Source organism: Balaenoptera borealis (assembly GCF_965194805.1).
Source record: "Balaenoptera borealis genome assembly, chromosome: 5".
NCBI classification, from domain to species: Eukaryota; Metazoa; Chordata; class Mammalia; order Artiodactyla; family Balaenopteridae; genus Balaenoptera; species Balaenoptera borealis.
In genome coordinates this window covers 93224581-93245345 of record NC_138862.1, presented here as the reverse complement: position 1 = coordinate 93245345, position 20765 = coordinate 93224581, and the positions used below count along the sequence as shown (strand labels likewise).

The following is a 20765-nucleotide window of genomic DNA, read 5'->3' as shown; positions in this document are numbered from 1 at the left end:
AAAAATAGGAGCAAATTTTACTCAAGTTTAATATAAAAGCACGTGAAGTACTTAGGGATAAATCTGCCAAAAGATATTCAAGACCTGAAAAATATTGTTGAGAGAAAGTAAAGAAGACTGAAGTAAATGGAGACATACCTTGATCATTGGTCAAAAGAGTCAAAAGAATGTGTATTGTTAAGATGTCAGTTCTCTCCCTAATGATCTATGGATTCAGTGTAATGCCAATCAATATATCAACAGGCTTTTTTCTTAAAACAAAGATTCACACCTGATTCTCAAGCTCATAGAGAAATGCAAAAAATCTGGACTATTTAAAACTACTTTGAAAAATAAGAAAAAAGTAGAATTAGTACTACCTGATTTCAAGAAAAATATTAATAAATTGAACTTCACCAAAATTTAAAACTCAGGCTCATCAAAGGATACTGTTAGGAGAATGAACAGAGATGCCACACATTGGGAGAAAGTAAGTGCAAATCATATCTCTATAAAGGACTTATATCCAGAATATATATAACAAAACCTCAAGAAGCAATAATGAGAGTCCAAAATACAAAATAAAAACTGATCAAAATATTTGAATAAATATTTCACCAAAGAAAATTTAGGGATAGGAAACAAGCACATGAGAAGATGCTCAACATAATTACTCACTGAAGAAATGCAAATTAAAACAACAGCGGCATACCACTACATACGTATTAGAATAGATAAGTTAAGACTGACCATGCCAAGTCAGTGGAGGATGTGGAGGAATGGACACTTTTGTACATTGCTGGTGGGAATGTAAGATGGTACAACCACTTTGGATAACAGTTTAACAGATCCTTAAGAATCTTAACAGACACGTACTATATGATCCTATCATCTGATTGCTAAGTAATTAACCCAGAGAAAAGACAGCATGCGTCCATGGAAAGATTTATATGTGATGTTCTTAAAACCCTTATTTGTATTAGCCAAAAATCTTAATCTACCTAAATATCCATCAACAGCTGAATAGATAAATTGGAGAATATTCATAAAATGGAATACCACTCAGTAATAAAAGAGAATAAACTACTGATACAAGCAACAACATGAGTGAATCTCAGAATAATTATTCTAAATGGAAGAAGGCAGACTGTCTTTTTGCCTACATAATTCTCTTTCATCATTCTTTACTCAAATCAGTTTCCTATAGATAGCACTTAGATGGTGTCCACTATTTTGCCATGGCAAATAATGACACAGTGAATAATCTTTTGCATGTACTGGGTTTTATTTTTGGAGGATTATCTTCTGAATGAATTCCTAGAAGTGGAGTTGCTTTTATTGTGGAAGAAATTGCCAACTCCCACTCCATGTGGTTGTACATTTACACTGCCACCAGCAATCTATAGTCTACTCATTTCCCCCACAGCCTCTCCTTTGTGTGTGTTGCCAAACTTTTGAAGTCTCACCAATTTGACAGATTAGGAATGGTCTCGTCTTTTAGGTTAAATTTGGTATTATTTTACTATTTAGGTTATAATGAGGTTGAGTACCCTTTAATATATGTTCAAAGACAATTGGTGTCTTTTTCTCTGTACTTTCATCTCTGTCAGTCTCTCTAGGTCTCTGTCTCTGTCTCTGTGTCTCTCTGTTCTTGATTTTTAGAACCTTTTTCTATATTAGGGTGGTTTTTCTGTGAGATAACCTGCAAATATTTTATTGCAGTTAGTAATTTGTCTTTTGTCTCTGCTTATGGTATCTTTTAGAACATGGTAGTTTTTTTTTTTAAATTGTAATTGAAGTTATCAAACTTTCATTGTTTCTGGATATTTGGTTATAATTAAGAAAGCTTTAGTTATAATTTAGAAACCACACTCAGTTTATAAAGTAATTCATCCACTTATATGTCCTTTTAGTATCAACATGGTTTACTTTTTTTTCACTTAAATTTATTTCATTTGGAATGTATTCTATTGAGTAATGTTAGATGCAGAGCCAGATTGATTGTTTTAAAAATGACTATCCACTTGTCTCAACATAATTTATACACTCCATCTTTTTCTTATTGATTTAGAATACTACTTTTATAATACACTAAATTTTCACATATCCTTGAGTATGCTTTCGGTCTTCTATTTTGTTCTATTAGAGCTGCATCATATAGTTTTAAGATTGTAAAGGCTGAAGAATATGTTTTCATATGTGGCAGGACTGGTACTCAATTATTCTTATCTAGGGATTTCCTAGCTTTTCTTGCATGTTTATTATCTTACGTAAACTTTAGAATTAACTCTTTTAGCTCAAAAAATGAAAAGTTAACATTTTTATAGACATCATGCTGAATTTATGAGTTGGTATGGTTGATTGAAGATGGCTACAAATTCTTGGTTACTCATACATGAAGACGTGGAGTTTAATACCCCTTCTTTTGAATCTGGGCTGGCCATAGTGACTTGCTTGTCTAGCAGAATGAAGCAGATGTGTCATTCTGAGGCATAAAGGCCAGGGCAGAGAAAGTGTCACAGAAACTTTCCAGGTGTCTTTCCAGGACCTCTTGGGACCCAGACACCATGCTGTGAGGAAGTCCAAGCAGCTCCATGGAGAGGCCATATGGACAGGAATCGAAGATCCTGGCCAACAACCCTGACTGAGTCAACAGCCACTACCACCTAGCCAGTCATGTGAGTCAATCTTCTTAGAAATAGGTCTACCAGCCCAACCGAGTTATCCCAGCTGATGCTATTTGGAGCATAGATGAATCTTCCCCACTGAGCCCTACTCAAATTGCAGATTTTTGAAGAAAGAAAATAATTACTAAAAGTTATTGCTTTTTAAGCCACTAATTTTGGTGTAGTTTATTACATAGCAATAGATTGCCAGAGCAGTTACCTTAGAGAGAATTAAAACTAGATAGATAACTAATACTTTAACTTCCCATCTTACACTAAGATGCCTTTTGTAAACTCTTTAACTTCCGTTTTTCTACCCTATTTTATTAAAAAAAATGTTGAGAGGATTGTAGTTTAGTGTATTTAAACACATCGACAATACTAGTAACATCTTATCAAATATTGATCCTGAATAGCATAGCATAGGATTTGTCTTAATAGAAAGAATAATTTCTAACAATTGAAAGCAATTTATTTATTACTTTTATCCTATCTACTTTAAGTAAGTATTCAAGGCAGTTGCAAGCTTTGTATAGGTCAAGTCCTTGTTATAACAAAATAGAAGGAGAAACCCCAAAAAAGAAGAAGGGATTAAATTATTGCATTATTTTCTTGGTTCTAAAATAAGAATCTACAGATAGATATCTAGTATCTGCAAGAAGATTCTTCAGGTATTTTGTTTGAAAAGGCAAATGTAGGTAGACATATATCTCAATTCACCCAGGAGGTGAGGAATTAGTGCATGGCACTATTTTTTCTCTAAGGCATTACCTTTTCAGCCATATGTACAGCATAGAGTCAGTAGAGTATACAGTGGTCACAGATGCTGAAACCAGGCTGCTTGAGTTCAGATCCCAGCACTTCCATAGTAGCTATGAAACTGGGGGAAATTTTGCCTACATTATAGTTGGCTATGAAGATTAAATAAGCTAATATTTATAAAGCACACAGGAAATTACCTGCATATACTAAGCATCATGCAAGTGCTTGTTAAATTAAACAAGAGGCAGGAAGGACCTCAGAAGGGGGGAAAATAGGTATTTTAAGGGAAAAAAAAGAAAAGAAAAATAGGACTACAACATTGTAATAGGATTTATTTAAGCAGCTGCTGTTCATTTACATCAACTCCTGTTCACTTACAGGTAGCACCCTTAATAATAATCAAGGATATACCTTGATAATGTTATTTATTGAAAATTTTAGTTGGCTTTGGGTTTTGGGTTATTTTATTTGTTTTTAGTGAGACTTGGCCAATGTGGCCCAGATATATTGCCTTCTGTTCTGGTGACAATTAAAATATTTCATGAAGTATTTCTTAAACAATGGTCTCCCACTACCTGCATTAGAATCACCTGAATAATTTGTTAGTTATTCAGGACCTCACCTCAGTCTTAATCAGAATCTTTGGGACTGTTATTTTAATTAAGCTCCTCAAGGAATTGTTATGAACACCAATGATGCCACATCACTTTCTTGGAGAAATAGACCTATGGGAAGAGATCAGAGGGCAATCTAAACTACAAGAAATTTGAGATTGGAATACTTTGTGTGCCACTATTCAAGGTTTCACGACTAGTGAGTTGATTAATTTTACCTCAGTTTCTTCCTCACGTAAAAATAGAGGAAACCATTTTGTCTTACATACAAGGAGACAATTTTGATGATGACATTAGACAATATATGTAAAAACTCTTTGAAAGCCATGAAATAAAATAAAATGAGAGTCAGTTTTCATTATTATCATGGAAAACATATGGTTTAATGGTCCAGCAGTGTTAAGGAAGTATGGCTTTGGGATCCCATGGTGTGTTTGCCTCTTGAATTCCAATCACTATGGTATCTCAGGTAAGAGCCTTAAATGCTGGGGATGAGGGAATCTATGGATCCTTCTGCTTGTTACATAGATTTTCAAACAATCCTGAAGTTTTTCGGCTTGATTCACCACCCTTTCAACTACTTATTTGCCAATTCTTGGAACATTTGGAGTTCTGCAGTGAAATTGGGTTGGTTTTTGACGTTCCTACTGCAGCTTAGAAATCAACTGTTTTAGCTAAGTACTTCATTTCTTGTTTTTCTGTGTTCTAGCTTCCAAAATGGTAGTATTGTCTGCTTTCTCTTCTTTTGTTATTTTGATATTTTGCCTCTTTCAAAGGATCTGAACTGTCATTTTAAGGGGTACTGGGGAGTAGTGAGGACTGCTAACACAAGGTTTTTGCTTTGAATTCATTTTTTTCAAAGTATAAATACTTCCTCCTTAAAATCATTAGTTAGAAACCTGATAACACACTCTTGTTTTAGAATGTTTTAAAATATGGTGCATATATTCTGCCTTCAGCTAAAAAAAAAATTAGAATTATCCCACCCACTCCAAAGTCCCAGATTCACTCACTTCATCCTCAGTAACACTAAATAACTAGCTAACTAAATAAACAAACACCAGGGCTTCCTGAGAGACAGAGCCATGAATAATGGATAATTTTGAGAAGTACTGGATGATGATCCTTGTTGGAAATGTTCTTCCCAAAAGTTTCTTATTACTTCATGTTATTTTTCTCATAAAAGCTGATAAATGTGACAGCAGATGTATGCCCGGATCTACTGTGGGAGTGATAAACCTAAGTTTGAAAGTGCATAGACACTTTCACCAAAATTCAGTAAAAGGGATTGAAAGAAATTAGGCTATAGCAACTCTACCAATAAAACGTAGATAATTAAGGAAAGAAAAACAGTATAACTTGTATATCTAAGTTGAAGTAACTTAACAGATGAGGTGACAGTGTATATATTAGTAGATGCTGTGGCTGTACATATTTATAACACAAGTCCAAGATACTACATCCTACAACCATTAGCATTCAGGAGGATCTTGGAATTCAGGATAGTGACCTACAAGAATGAAAATCTGAATTTTGTACATGCTAGGATAATGCTACTTCTTATTTCTGTACTGAAACATTTTGGCTACTCTAACCTTAATCTGGAAATAGCATACAACCTTCCTGTTCCATCAGATGACTTCTGATATGTCCGCTCTCAGGTGTGCATGCTCTTGCAGAGCTGGCAAAAATTAGTCAGAGTGAAAAGGTATCAAAGCCTTCTTGCAACTTTGTTTTGGTTCAAAGCTAAAGGTGCTGCTAACCCAAGACTCTCTTTGGGTTAATCTTGCTAGTGTCTCCCCAGGGCCCTGTTTCAAGGGTACAAAGGTGGGGTGTTGATTCCAGTACTAACCATGGTCTTTAAGTGGGGGCCCCAAATGGTTCACTGGGCATAATATCTGTGTATGGTTTATAATGTACATTGCAATCTATTCTTACAGGACTACGTCTATATGATTTATACACATGCATAGAACGGAGGTCCATCCTTAAAACATTTGTAAAACTATCCTATAAAGTAAAAAAGTTATTCAAAGAGAATAAATATCCCAGATAGCCTTATTTGGCACTTCTGTGAAGACAGGCACATAATTATCGCAGCCCTCTCTTCTCCAAGGGAGAAATGTAACACGAGGAATGTAAAGCCTGGTGTTGTCTCATTAGGCAGATGAGTCCCTTAACTTCTATTGCCTCTATTTTTATATTTTAACCAGAGAATCTTGGCTTACCATTTGTGTCACTTTGAGCAATAGCCAGTGCAAGTAATACTAAAATATCCAGTGAAAATAAAATATAGAAGAATTCTTGAGTTCAAAAGGGTGCCACATTAAGATATATGTATTCTCATATTACATTTAATTGTGATATATAAGCTGTTAAAAACAAAGTGGATTAAAGAAAAGGCATTTGTATTGTAATTTTTTTCAAATAAGCAAGTAGTGATTTCTAAGTCTATTCTATTTGCTGACTTCTCTTTTTGCTGTGTGTCAACTCTTTGTGACACAGCTGAAATGACAATCACTACATGATATAACCATCTACCTGGCATATACAAGGGTATGTCAGAAATATTAACCATGTGGGAGTCATTTAAAAAGCAAGTAAGTATGACCAGAATCATTTAGCACTTGGAATCTTCCAGAGCAGCAGTTTAAAAAATAACCTTGGGCCACAGGGTCTTCTTTGACAGCTAACATCCTGGGTTTATTATATAAGAGGGACCCTGTGATGCCTTGATCCCTGATTCACACATTTTAGAGCATTGCTAGCTTCAAATCTTGATATGTGTATTGTTGCTGCTTATTTGTGACTCTCTGGGCTTCTTCGTGTGCCTTTGAGTGTATTTTCTTCACTGCTTTCATCATGTGCATGCTTGTGTTTGTCTTTAGCTAGGAGTTATATGTGTGTGGTTCTATGTTTTGTCAAAATCCCCTATCATAATGGTCTCCCACCTCAATATCTTGTAGGCTAAGTGTGATTCCTGAAAGTCATGAGTTTTGTTCTGAATTTACTTAACTTCTTGTATTTAATTGATAGACAAATAGGTTTTCTTCTTCTGTACTCTGTTGGTTTATGTAGGTCTCCTATCCTAAGTATATAGCAAGAGAAGATGTGATACATGTAGTAAAATGAGTGGTTATTCTTGCCATCCTGTAGAAACCTCCATGACATAGAGAGAGCAGAGACAGGTAAATTATGTTCTTCTATGTCAGCCCCAAGCTAAATGGGGCTTTATCTTTTCCACACAGTGAAAGCATCTAGAGATAATGCAAAGTAGTTTCCATTGTATAATGAATCACTCATTAAAGTCAGTTGACATCCATGGAACACTTGTTTCAGGTATCACAGCCATTGGGGCAAAAGCTGGTTATCAAAGAAAGACAGAACACTACATTGGACTAATCATACTTTTATATTCTTTTTAAGTGAAAAACATACTTGGGGGTACATTAAAGACATTTTCTGTATATGTGCATTGAAATTTATGTCCCCCAACTTTCAAGTGTTGTGTTTGTTATAGGTTTCTGAACATATGTGTGTTATTTTAACCTCTAGAAAGTTGTCAAACCTCTTAAATTGCCTGAATGATTGAGGATCAAAACCATTCTAGTCAATTAATATGAGAATGCCATTTGAGTGAAGATCTTTGGAACATGATGCTTTATATATTAATTCAGCTTTACAACTTGGAAGTAAAAACAAAACAATTTTGTGCGACAAAAACTGCTTTAATATACTTTATCTTATCTAAGACACTATTAAAATGCTAAAATGTTACTACTAGTTTAAAATGAGGAATCAGAATCAAAGATACATGAGGTTCTGCATGATAAAGTCCTTTTGACTGTTAACAAAAATACTGGTTCATATTTTATCTGAGTCTCCCCAGTCTGTCCTCTCTTCATATTACACTTTGAGGTATCATTATGCCCTGGAAAGAAGTTTGGCTCAATTTCAGACTCAGCCATTTACTCTGTATGACCTCAAGTTAATGAACTTCTCTGGGCTTGAGTTTCTTCAGCTGTAAACCAGGAGAGTGTGAGAGCGCTTTTAAAACATTCTTTGAAGAGACTGGAGAGCAAGCAGGAATGAGTAGTGTCCAGTTGAAGGTCTATTATAATAGTCCACTTGAGAATGATTGTGCCTTTCGTAAATGTAGTAGCGGCAGAATTGAAGAGAAATGAACTAATTAAGGAAATGTTTAGATGAAGACGATCAAGAGAATTAAAGGTAGAGTAGTGAGTTGAAAAATTCTGTAGAGTTTCTCTAGGACTCCAAGAGAAAATATTTGGTTGATGACTATGATAATTATAATACTTAATGTTTATTAAAGGCTTACTGCTATGTGTCTTAATAAAGGTGAGTGATATTATCCACCTTTTTCAGATGGGGAAATTGAAATCAGAGAAGGCCTGCGCCTTCCTTAGCATTACATGGCTGGGAAGTGGAAGCATCTGGATTTGACTCTACATCTGTCTGACTTCAAAGTCTAAGCTCCCATAATTAGGTACAAACCAAACTATGTGGTAACAGTACATGGTTAATATTGATACTACATTACATAGTGGTAGTGATGGTATGTACAAAGCACTAGTAATTCCCCTTAGGATTCTGAGTTTCCTTCCACCATTTGAAAAAAGAATTTCTTCTTTGATTAGATATTTGGCATGTGTATTCCTAGAGCTATGTATCACCAGACATAAATCTTTGTTCTGATTAGAGAAAGGTATACTATTCCTTGTCTTCAGCTGTCTCTTAAATACAGCTGCCATTCATGACTATAAATTATCCAGAATCATTAGGTAAAGATTGTAATCCAGCATTTTGGGCCATTTAGTGAAGGTCATTAGAATAACCATTTTATTGATTAAAAAGGAATATTTACCAATATAGTTAATGTAAACAGTGATCTACTTATGCTATGTGCATAGTAATAGGGCAAATCAGAACAAGAAGTAGCGTGTGCAACAGCATTTGGGATCCCCGTTAATCAGACTACAGCAGCTTTTTACTAATTAAGTTGCTGTGGGATGATTGCTGAAGGCATTGGTCTGTCAGAACTCAAATGACAAGGCTCATGCCAGTGTTTGCACAGGTAAATTCTTTAATTATTTCACTCTTCTTTGTATAGCTTATAATTCTGTTACCCTTCCACTGAAAGATAAACAAGCTATCTTTCACTGGTTACTGAAGTCTCCTTTCAGCCCATGTGCACTCATGACAAAGGACATTATGGGATCTTAAGAAGAAAAATATTAAGGCTGTTCAATTCCATTGTCAAATAGGCCCTTGCAGGTCCTAAACTTAATACATAAAGAAGGGATGATAAACTTAGACTCAGATAATTTGCTTCTAGACAGTTCTGCTACTTAAAAAAAAAAAAAATTCAACCTTGACAAAGTCACTTTATCTCAGTTTCCTCACATATGAAATAAGGAGGTTGTACAATTAAGGTGTCTCTCATCTATAATATCCTAAAACCTGGTCATCTAACTATGTTTAATTTCATAAACTATATTAAAATTGTTAGAATAATCTGTGCAGTTTAAAGTTGATTCAGAAATCCATTTGTGGTATCTATTTCTTTCAAGATAGCTACCGTTTTTCCTATTTTATTCCTTATAAATATTAGACGTTTGGTTCTGTAAGGAAAATTGGATTTTTTTTATTCATTGGCATACAGTTTTATTAATTTCCTTTAACTTAATCAGTAATTCCCAACTGGAGGCATTTGGCAATGTCTGGAGACATTTTTGATTGTCACAGATTGGGGAATAATACTGGTACCTATTGGTAGAGACCAAGGATGCTGTTTTATATCCTATAATGCACAGTACAGACCCCTACCCCCAATAAAGAATAAAGTGTCAACAGTGCCAAGGTTGAGAAATCCTAAACTAAATATGCACTTTAGAGTAAATAGGAACTAGTCTGGGAGTCTTATTTTGTACCATATTATATAGCATATTACAGGGGAAATATATAAATCAATTCATTACCTATTTTAAATCCATCAGGCAACATTGAGTTGTAAATAATTTTTTTCAGTTTCTACAGAGGAATATTTGAAAGGCAGTGGGATAGATATTAAGAGAGATTCTGGAGTAGGCAGATATAACTTCATAGCCCACATTAAAAGAGAACATTAAGTGCTGATAACTAAAAGCTGTTTAAAACTGACACATGGCAATGATTATGTTAACAATGATTTCAATGAATAGTATACTTTTGTTAATTGATTTCCTAAAAATTTCTATGAATCAAAAATTTCTTTGTACGAGTTGTTTGACTTATTAAGGTTTTACAGCAGAAAAGGAATACTGAACTATGCTTCTGTTTCTTATTGAAATTAGAAAAGAAAATAGGACAAAAACAACTTTCAAAAAAGTTTTTTTCCCATTTTTTAAATAATGTATGGAAAAAATAATTTTATATGCTGTAAGAAAGAAAGTACTTGCATATATATAAAAACTGGTACCGAAATAATAAATAGCATTGGAAAGATACTGTAAAGAACTGTGCTGAACAAGAGAAGCTCCTAGAGATATTAAAACCACCCACAAATGAATCAGAAAAAAGCTACAGTTGAAAGATGACTAGAAATGTACTGGTAGTTGAGCTGGGAACCATTTTCAGCATGCTCCTTTTCTAAATATTCCATCTTTTCTGTACTAATATGACCTGTAAGGGTCAGTAACCATGACCAGAAAATGGTCAAGTGTAGAGCAGTGAATTCAGATACCTGAAAGCTGAGCTTCTTGAAAATGATCAGTTTAAAATCTATAAATCAGTGCTATTCTTTCCCATTATGAGCAGTCTTTTTCCCAAAGGAATCCTGGCTGATGAGTAGGAGTGCATTGTTGGAAAGAACTGCAGACGTACTTCTTAGGTGTTTTTCCCCTTTAGCAAACTGTTGGGAAGATGGAGGAGTCTTCAGCATGAGGTATACTGTCATTATATTTATTCTAGGGCTTTTTCAGCACTGTAATTTATTTTTGTGCCAAAACAATATGAATTGTTAAAAAATGTACTTCTTCACAATATGAAACAGTTGGACTGGATCCCTGTGGAATTATGCACATATCTTAGCTAAGAGGATGGTATTTTCTGAATAATAAAAACCACATCCTTTTGCAAAAACAAAACACTTAAAATCTTTATCAGTACATTTTTAAGGGCTACTCTTCTAGTTGGACCTAAAATGAACTTTTGAAAAATTTTAATGATGCCCTGAAAGCTCACCACATCTTTATTTTACAACACATTACATCTACTATCTCTTGCATTTTTACTGAGATGCTTCCTTCTGGAAATGAACACTTAAATAGAAGCAGTGTCTAAGTTTTAGAAATAGAGAATCACTTCATTGTATAGGGAAAAAATTCTAGAAAAAGTATGGCCAAATCATCCCCTTTATGAAAAAGTAATGGGTAGCTTAGGTAAGAGAAAAATTAAAAGTAAAAAGTGAGCACTAGACAGAACTAGCAATTCTCTCCTCTGTGATCCTAAGGCAAAGGGTAAGGAAGTTTCCAGTCATTGAGCACCTACAGTGGGTAAAGCACTCTTCTGATGCTTTCACATATGTTCTCTTGGAATCCTTTGAGCCACCATGCAGGGTGAGTGGCACTGTATTGTGTATATTTCATAGATGAGAATGCTAAGGTGCAGAGAGGTTAAGCTCATTCAACTAGTGAGCAGACAGAGTTTGAGTCCAAATGTGAGGTCTCTAAAGTTTAATACCCTTTCCTCTAATCACACTGCTTACATTCTTTGTTGTTCTCTTATATGTATTACTATTAAAAAACTTCCTCAACCACCTTAAATCTCCACTGCTAGATGAGTTAGTTCTTCAGAGTCAGAAGCCAGGGTTTACACATGTTAGCGCTCATCAAATATTCAGTATTACTGACTGGCATGTGGTTGGTCCTTACAAATATTTGTTAAATAGATGCCAAGATTGAAAACATTCACAAAGTGCATCATTCTCCATTTGTCAAGCAAAGGTTGTAGAATGGCATACCTGTCAAAGCATTCAGATATTCTGAAGGTCAATGTTAAATAAATGTGTGGTTATAGTTCTGCTGAAGTGACAGAGTTTACGTAATTGACACTGAAGACTTCAACATGTGTAAAGACTGCTTAACTTCTGTCTACTTGAATCACCTTACCAAAAAAAACCCAGTTCTTCAGGTATGTGTTCAAAAATAGTGTTTGTCTAAAACAACATGGGAAAAATAAGAAGATATGTATTTCAAAGGAAAACATTTACATTTACCTATGTGGTGTGTGTATTTCTTAATGTGCAAAGGGAACAAATCACCTGTAATTAGAAGATCTAAAATAGTGGTGACCAAATCCTTTTGGTAAATTGTTTCTATAATAGGAACTTTGTTATATTTGTTCACGTTTTTTTTGGATTCGTAATTGGATTACTTTCTAGCCCCGACTGATATTATAATGGAGCGCTGCCCAAGCATTTTGTTTATATGTCTGACCTCTTCTCATGAACTCCTGGTGGGCAGGGACTGGCTATTCATCTTTGTATCCCTGCTGGTGGTTAATGGGTGAATTCATAGTGTACAGTACTGTTGTATGTGATTGAGGATGCAAACTGTGATATAACTGGAAAAAGCATCATGCCTGGACTGGAAACTCTAGCTCCACATCTTCTCTTAAATGTCTCTTGACTTTGAGTTCCTGATAAGTAAAATCATAGCATTGCAGAAGTTATATGAAGCCTTTTCCCCCTCTGCCAATCATATTTATTGACATAGATACACACAAGCCTAAGGATACTCTTCCTTATTAATAGAATACACTGATGCAATTCTGGACCAAACCATACGCTCTGACCAAGATGTGTATCATTTTGAATGAACTATATTCAGTGAGAGTTAAAAGTTATACTCTGCAGGGAGTTGAAAGCATGCCTGATGTGTTCATGTTAAAACAATTTATTGTTTTTGAAGGAAAATTGTGTTCAGTTAGATCTGTCTTAATCAGAAGATGTCAGAATTTAAGGATGTTTTCTCCTATACAGAGATATGACTAACAGATCAATCATTCCCTAACAGCGAGTCTCCTGATGATGTTGTCTTTCTTTGAAAGTGATCCCCATTCTTTCTGAATGTATCATAGCTTCATTGCTATCCTGAGGGTGAAAACTCTGTTCCAGTCACATATTAAAAAAAAAAAAAAAAGGCCTACATTTCCATGAATACTAACTAAATGGATAATAAAGATGAGCAGATTTATTTATAATATTACTTTTTATTTATTTTTATTTATTTATTTATTTTTCTTATTAGTCATCCAATTTATACACATCAGTGTATACATGTCAGTCCCATCTCCCAATTCATCACACCACCACGCCCACCCCCTGCTACTTTCCCCCCCTGGTGTCCATACGTTTGTTCTCTACATCTGTGTCTCTATTTCTGCTCTGCAAACTGGTTCATCTGTACCATTTTCTAGGTTCCACATATATGTGTTAATATACGATATTTGTTTTTCTCTTTCTGACTTACTTCACTCTGTATGACAGTCTCTAGATGCATCCACATCTCTACAAATGGCCCAATTTCGTTCCTTTTTATGGCTCAGTAATATTCCATTGTATGTATGTATATATATATATATATACCACATCTTCTTTATCCATTTGTCTGTTGATGGACATTTAGGTTGATTCCATGTCCTGGCTATTGTAAATAGTGCTGCAGTGAACATTGGGGTGCATGTGTCTTTTTGAATTATGGTTTTCTCTGGGTATATGCCCAGTAATGGGATTGCTAGGTCATATGGTAATTCTATTTTTAGTTCTTTAAGGAACCTCCATACTTTTCTCCATAGTGGCTGTACCAATTTACATTCCCACCAACAGTGCAATAGGGTTCCCTTTTCTCCACACCCTCTCCAGCATTTGTTCTTTATAGATTTTCTGATGATGCCCATTCTAACTGGTGTGAGGTGATACCTCATTGTAGTTTTGATTTGCATTTCTCTAATAATTAGTGATGGTGAGCAGCTTTTCATGTGCTTCTTGGCCATCTGTATGTCTTCTTTGGAGAAATGTCTATTAGGTCTTCTGCCCATTTTTGGATTGCGTTGTTTGTTTTTTTTAATATTGAACTGCATGAGCTGTTTATATATTTTGGAGGTTAATCCTTTGTCTGATGATTCATTTGCAAATCTTTTCTCCCATTCTGATGGTTGTCTTTTCGTCCTGTTTATGGTTTCCTTTGCTGTGCAAAAGCTTTTAAGTTTCATTAGGTCCCATTTGTTTATTTTTGCTTTTATTTCCATTACTCTAGGAGGTGGATCAAAAAACATCTTGATGTGATTTATGTCAGAGTGTTCTTCCTACGTTATTCCTCTAAGAGTTTTATAGTGCCCGGTCTTACATTTAGGTCTCTAATCATTTTGAGTTTATTTTTCTGTATGGTGTTAGGGAGTGTTCTAATTTCATGCTTTCACATGTAGCTGTCCTGTTTGCCCAGCACCACTTATTGAAGAGACTGTGTTTTCTCCATGTATATCCTTGCCTCCTTTGTCTTAGATTAGTTGACCATAGGTGTGTGGGTTTATCTCTGGGCTTTCTGTCCTGTTCCATTGATCTATATTTCTGTTTTTGTGCCAGTACCATATTGTCTTGATTACTGTAGCTTTGTAGTATAGTCTGAAATCAGGGCGTCTGATTCATCCAGCTCCATTTTTTTTCCCTCAAGACTCCTTTGGCTATTCAGGGTCTTTTGTGTCTCCATACAAATTTTAAGACTTTTTGTTCTAGTTCTGTAAAAAATGCCATTGGTAATTTGATAGGGATTGCATTGAATCTGTAGATTGCTTTGGGTAGTACAGTCATTTTCACAATATTGATTCTTCCAATCCAAGAACATGGTATATCTCTCCATCTGTTGGTATCATCTTTAATTTCTTTCATCAGTGTCTTATAGTTTTCTGCATACAGGTCTTTTGTTCCCCCTAGGTAGGTTTATTCCTAGGAATTTTATTCTTTTTGTTGCAACGGTAAATGGGAGTGTTTCCTTAATTTCTATTTCAGATTGTTCATCATTAGTGTATAGGAATGCAAGAGATTTCTGTGCATTAATTTTGTATCCTGCAACTTTACCAAATTCATTGATAAGCTCTAGTAGTTTTCTGGTGGCATCTTTAGGATTCTCTATGTATAGTATCATGTCATCTGCAAACAGTGACAGTTTTACTTCTTCTTTTCTAATTTGTATTCTTTTATTTCTTTTTCTTCTCTGATTGCCGTGGCTAGGACTTCCAGAACTATGTTGAATAATAGTGGTGAGAGTGGACATCCTTGTCTCGTTCCTGATCTTAGAGGAAATGCTTTCAGTTTTTCACCATTGAGAATGATGTTTGCTGTGGGTTTGTCATATATGGCCTTTATTATGTTGAGGTAGGTTCCCTCTATGCCCACTTTCTGGAGAGTTTTTATCATAAATGGGTGTTGTATTTTTCAGAAGCTTTTTCTGCATCTATTGAGATGATCATATGGTTTTTATTCTTCAATTTGTTAATATGGTGTATCACATTGATTGATTTGCATATAATGAAGAATCCTTGCATCTCTGGGATAAATCCCACTTGATCATGGTACATGATCCTTTTAATGTGTTGTTGGATTCTGTTTGCTAGTATTTTGTTGAGGATTTTTGCATCTATATTCATGAGTGATATTGGCCTGTAATTTTCTTTTTTTGTAGTATCTTTGTCTGGTTTTGGTATCAGGGTGATGGTGGCCTCATAGAATGAGTTTGGGAGTGTTCCTTCCTCTGCAATTTTTTGGAAGAGTTTGAGAAGGGTGGGTGTTAGCTCTTCTCTAAATGTTTGATAGAATTCACCTGTGAAGCCATCTGGTCCTGGACTTTTGTTTGTTGGAAGATTTTTAATAACACTTTCAATTTCAGTGCTTGTGATTTGTGTGTTCATATTTTCTGTTTCTTCCTGGCTCAGTCTTGGAAGGTTATACCTTTCTAAGAATTTGTCCATTTCTTCCAGGTTGTCCATTTTATTGGCATAGAGTTGCTTGCAGTAGTCTCTTAGGATGCTTTGTATTTCTGCAGTGTCTGTTGTAAGTTCTCCTTTTTCATTTCTAATTTTATTGATTTGAGTCCCCTCCCTCTTTTTTTTTGATGAATCTAGCTAATGGTTTGTCAATTTTGTTTATCTTCTCAAAGAACCAGCTTTTAGTTTTATTGATCTTTGCTATTGTTTTCTTTGTTTCTATTTCATTTATTTCTGCTTTGATCTTTATGACTTCTTTCCTTCTGCTAACTTTGGGTTTTGTTTGTTCTTCTTTCTCTAGTTCCTTTAGGTGTAAGATTAGATTGTTTATTTGAGATTTTTCTTGTTTCTTGAGGTAGGCTTGTATAGCTATAAACTTCTGTCTTAGAACTGCTTTTGCTGCATCCCATAGGTTTGGGATTGTTGTGTTTTCATTGTCATTTCTCTCTAGGTATTTTTTGATTTCCTCTTTGATTTCTTCAGTGATCTCTTGGTTATTTAGTAACGTATTGTTTAGCCTACATGTGTTTGTTCTTTTTACGTTTTTTTCCCTGTGATTCATTTCTAATCTCATAGTGTTGTGGTCAGAAAAGATGCTTGATATGATTTCAGTTTTCTTAAATTTACTGAGGCTTGACTTGTGACCCAAGATGTGATCTAACCTGGAGAATGTTCCGTGTGCACTTGAGAAGAAAGTGTAATCTGCTGTTTTTTAATGGAATGTCCTATAAATATCAATTAAATCTATCTGGTCTATTGTGTCATTTAAAGCTTGTGTTTCCTTATTAATTTTCATTTTGGATGATGTGTCCATTGGGGTAAATGAGGTGTTAAAGTCCCCCGCTATTTTTGTGTTACTGTCCATTTCCTCTTTTATAGCTGTTAGCAGTTGCCTTATGTATTGAGGTGCTCCTATGTTGGGTGCATATATATTTATAATTGTTATATCTTTTTCTTGGATTGATCCCTCGATCATTATGTAGTGTCCTTCCTTGTCTCTTGTAACATTCTTTATTATAAAGTCTATTTTATCTGATATGAGTATTGCTACTCCAGCTTTCTTTTGATTTCCATTTGCATGGAATATCTTTTTCCATCCCTTCACTTTCAGTCTGTATGTGTCCCTAGGTCTGAAGTGGGTCCTTTGTAGCCGGCATGTATGTGGGTCTTGTTTTTGTATCCATTCAGCAAGCCTGTCTTTTGGTTGGAGCATTTAATCCATCCACGTTTAAGGTAATTATCGATATGTATGTTCCTAATACCATTTTCTTAATTGTTTTGGGTTTGTTTTTGTAGGTCCTTTTCTTCTCTTGTGTTTCCCACTTAGAGAAGTTCCTTTAGCATTTGTAGAGCTGGTTTGGTGGTGCTGAATTCTCTTAACTTTTGCTTGTCTGTAAAGCTTTTGATTTCTCCATCGAATCAGAATGAGATCCTTGCAAGGTAGAGTAATCTTGGTTGTAGGTTCTTCCCTTTCATCACTTTAAGTATATCATGCCACTCCCTTCTGGCTTGCAGAGTTTCTGCTGAGAAATCAGCTGTTAAGCTTATGGGAGTTCCCTTGTATGTTATTTGTAATTTTTCCCTTGCTGCTTTCAATAATTTTTCTTTGTCCTTAATTTTTGCCAATTTGATTACTATGCGTCTCAGCGTGTTTCTCCTTGGGTTTATCCTGTATGGGACTTGCTGCGCTTCCTGGACTTGGGTGGCTATTTCCTTTCCCATGTTTGGGAAGTTTTTGACTATAATCTCTTCAGATATTTTCTCTGGTCATTTCTCTCTCTCTTCTCCTTCTGGGACCCCTATAATGCGAATGTTGCTGTGTTTAATCTGACCCAGAGGTCTCTTAGGCTGTCTTCATTTCTTTTCATTCGTTTTTCTTTATTCTGTTCTGCAGCAGTGAATTCTACCATTCTGTCTTCCAGGTCACTTATCCGTTCTTCTGCCTCAGTTATTCTGCTATTGACTCCTTCTAGTGTATTTTTCATTTCAGTTATTGTATTGTTCATCTCTGTTTGTTTGTTCTTTAATTCTTCTAGATCTTTGTTAAACATTTCTTTCATCTTCTCAATCTTTGCCTCCATTCTTTTTACGAGTTTCTGGATCATCTTCACTATCATTATTCTGAATTCTTTTTGTGGAAGATTGCCTATCTCCATTTCATTTAGTTGTTTTTCTGGGGTTTTATCTTGTTCCTTCATCTGGTACATAGCCCTCTGCCTTTTCATCTTGTGTATCTTTCTGTGAATGTGGTTTTTGTTCCACAGGCTGCAGGATTGTAGTACTTCTTGCTTCTGCTGTCTGCCGTCTGGTGGATGAGGCTATCTAAGAGGCTTGTGGAAGTTTCCTGATGGGAGCGACTGGTGGCGTGTAGAGCTGACTGTTGCTCTGGTGGCCAGAGCTCAGTAAAACTTTAATCCACTTTTTTGCTGATGGGTGGAGCTGGATTCCCTCCCTGTTGGTTGTTTGGCCTGCTGCGACCCAACACTGGAGCCTACCCGGGCTCTTTGGTTGGACTAATGGCAGACTCTGGGAGGGCTCACAACAAGGCGTACTTCCCAGAACTTCTGCTGCCAGTGTCCTTGTCCCTTGGTGAACCACAGCTGCCCCCCGCCTCTGCAGGAGACCCTGCAAAACTAGCAGGGAGGTCTGGTTCAGTTTCCTGTGGGGTCACTGCTCCTTCCCCTGGGTCCCGATGCACACACTACTTTGTGTGTGCCCTCCAAGGGTGGAGTCTCTGTTTCCCCCAGTCCTGCCAAAGTCCTGCAGTCAAATCACGCTAGGCTTCATAGTCTGATTCTCTAGGAATTCCTCCTCCCATTGCCAGACACCCAGGTTGGGGAGCCTGATGTGTAGCTCAGAACCTTCACTCCAGTGTGTGGACTTCTGTTGTATAAGTGTTCTCCAGTTTGTGAGTCACCCACCCAGCAGTAATGGGATTTGATTTTATTGTGATAGTGCCCCTCCTACCATCTCATTGCAGCTTCTCCTTTGTCTTTGCATGTGGGGTATCTTTTTTGGTGAGTTCCAGTGTCTTCCTATCGATAATTGTTCAGCAGTTAGTTGTGATTCTGGTGTTCTTGAAAGAGGGAGTGAGACCACGTCCTTCTACTCCGCCATCTTGAACCAATCCTCACCCAGAGTTATCCTTGATTCTTCTTTCAAGAAAAGATTTTAAAAGAAACAGCAGTGGAAACCACCTCAGGAACCAGTGCTGGTGTAAGAAAACTTGAGCTGTAATCAGTGACTTGCTGGAGTCTGGACAACTCTGGGATTTAAAAACTCCAGGGGGATCCAAGCATAGGAGCCCCCACAATTTTGTCAGTTTTCCTACAGGAGCTCTCAGTAAATATCAGAGAAGAATCCCCTCAGGCTTCCAGCAAGGACAGGGGAAAGGAGCCATTTTGAAATACAGGAGAGCTCTCTGTTCTTAACAAGGTCTGCCCTCAGGAGCAACTAGTTAAGCAGAGATTAACCCAGTGAGGTATTATCAGAGCCTAACTGATCTGCTAGGATATTATCAGAGCCTAACTGATTGTATTGCTGCTGATCTTTTGCCATCAGTACACTTCTATTATATTACTTTTTAAAATGGTATCCATTACCAAAATATCTTGAAATCCAGGAACAACATAGTTTTTAATTGCCCTATTAGAAATATTAAAAATGCATATTAATAAACAGAACACCCATTATCTTGACTTACTTAAAAAGCAAATGTTAACATTTTATTGTATATTGCTCAAGATCATTTCTTTTGAACATATTCAGAAATGGGAACTTTTTGGACTTAAATACAAAAATTAAAAATATACAGATAAAATAATAATTAGATTGTGTTTTATATGTATTTTATTCTACATTTTTACATGACAACAGATTGCAAACATCTCTGTATGCCAGTAAATCTCAAGGTATATCACAATTTTCATGGCTGCATATAGGTTTGTGTATGAAACATAATTATTTGTTGGGCATTTAGGTTATTTCCATTTTAATTTTTTAAACAATACCATAATGGAATACATACACACACACAAGCATGCATGCACACATATAGCTTTGTGGACTTTTCTGATTATTTCCTTGGGATAAATTCCTACAGGTAAATTTGTGGGATTAATAGGTATGCACACTTTTTTTTTTTTTTTTTTTTACATTTTAAAAAATAACTAATTTTAGACTTACAGAAACTTGGCAAAAATAATACAGCAATTTCCCCAACACCCCTCAGCCAGCTTCTTTTAATATAACGTGTAGTGTAACTGTAGTACAATTATCAAAACCAGGAAATTACATTAGTATGATACTATTATGTAAACTGCAGGCCTTAATTGAATCTCACCAGTTTTCTCTGTAACGTCTTTTGTTTTCTATACCAGGATCCTATATAGGTTCTCACATTGCATTTAGTTGCTTTTTCTCTTTAGTCTCAGTGACAATTCCTCAGAGAGTTTTCTTTTCTTTCATGATCTTGACACTTTTGAAGAATACCAGTTAGTTGTTCTGTAGAATGTTCCTCAATTGAGGTTTGTCTGATGTTTTCCTATGATTTGAATGAGGTTAGGCATTTTTGGCAAGAATTGCATCCTTCACAATGCATAGCCCTGAGGGTTTTGTGATGTCCATGTGTTTTATCACTGGTGATATTACCCACCTTGAATACATGGATAAGGTGGTGTCTGCTGGGTTTCTCCATTGTAAAGCT

The 20765-nt window shown here is 35.7% G+C and overlaps 1 protein-coding gene across 4 annotated transcripts in view; it reads left to right on the top strand.

Moving 5' to 3' along the window:
* Window positions 1-20765, top strand: part of NLGN1 (neuroligin 1) — a 726540-nt gene that overhangs the window by 67345 nt on the left and 638430 nt on the right. The window lies entirely within an intron of this gene.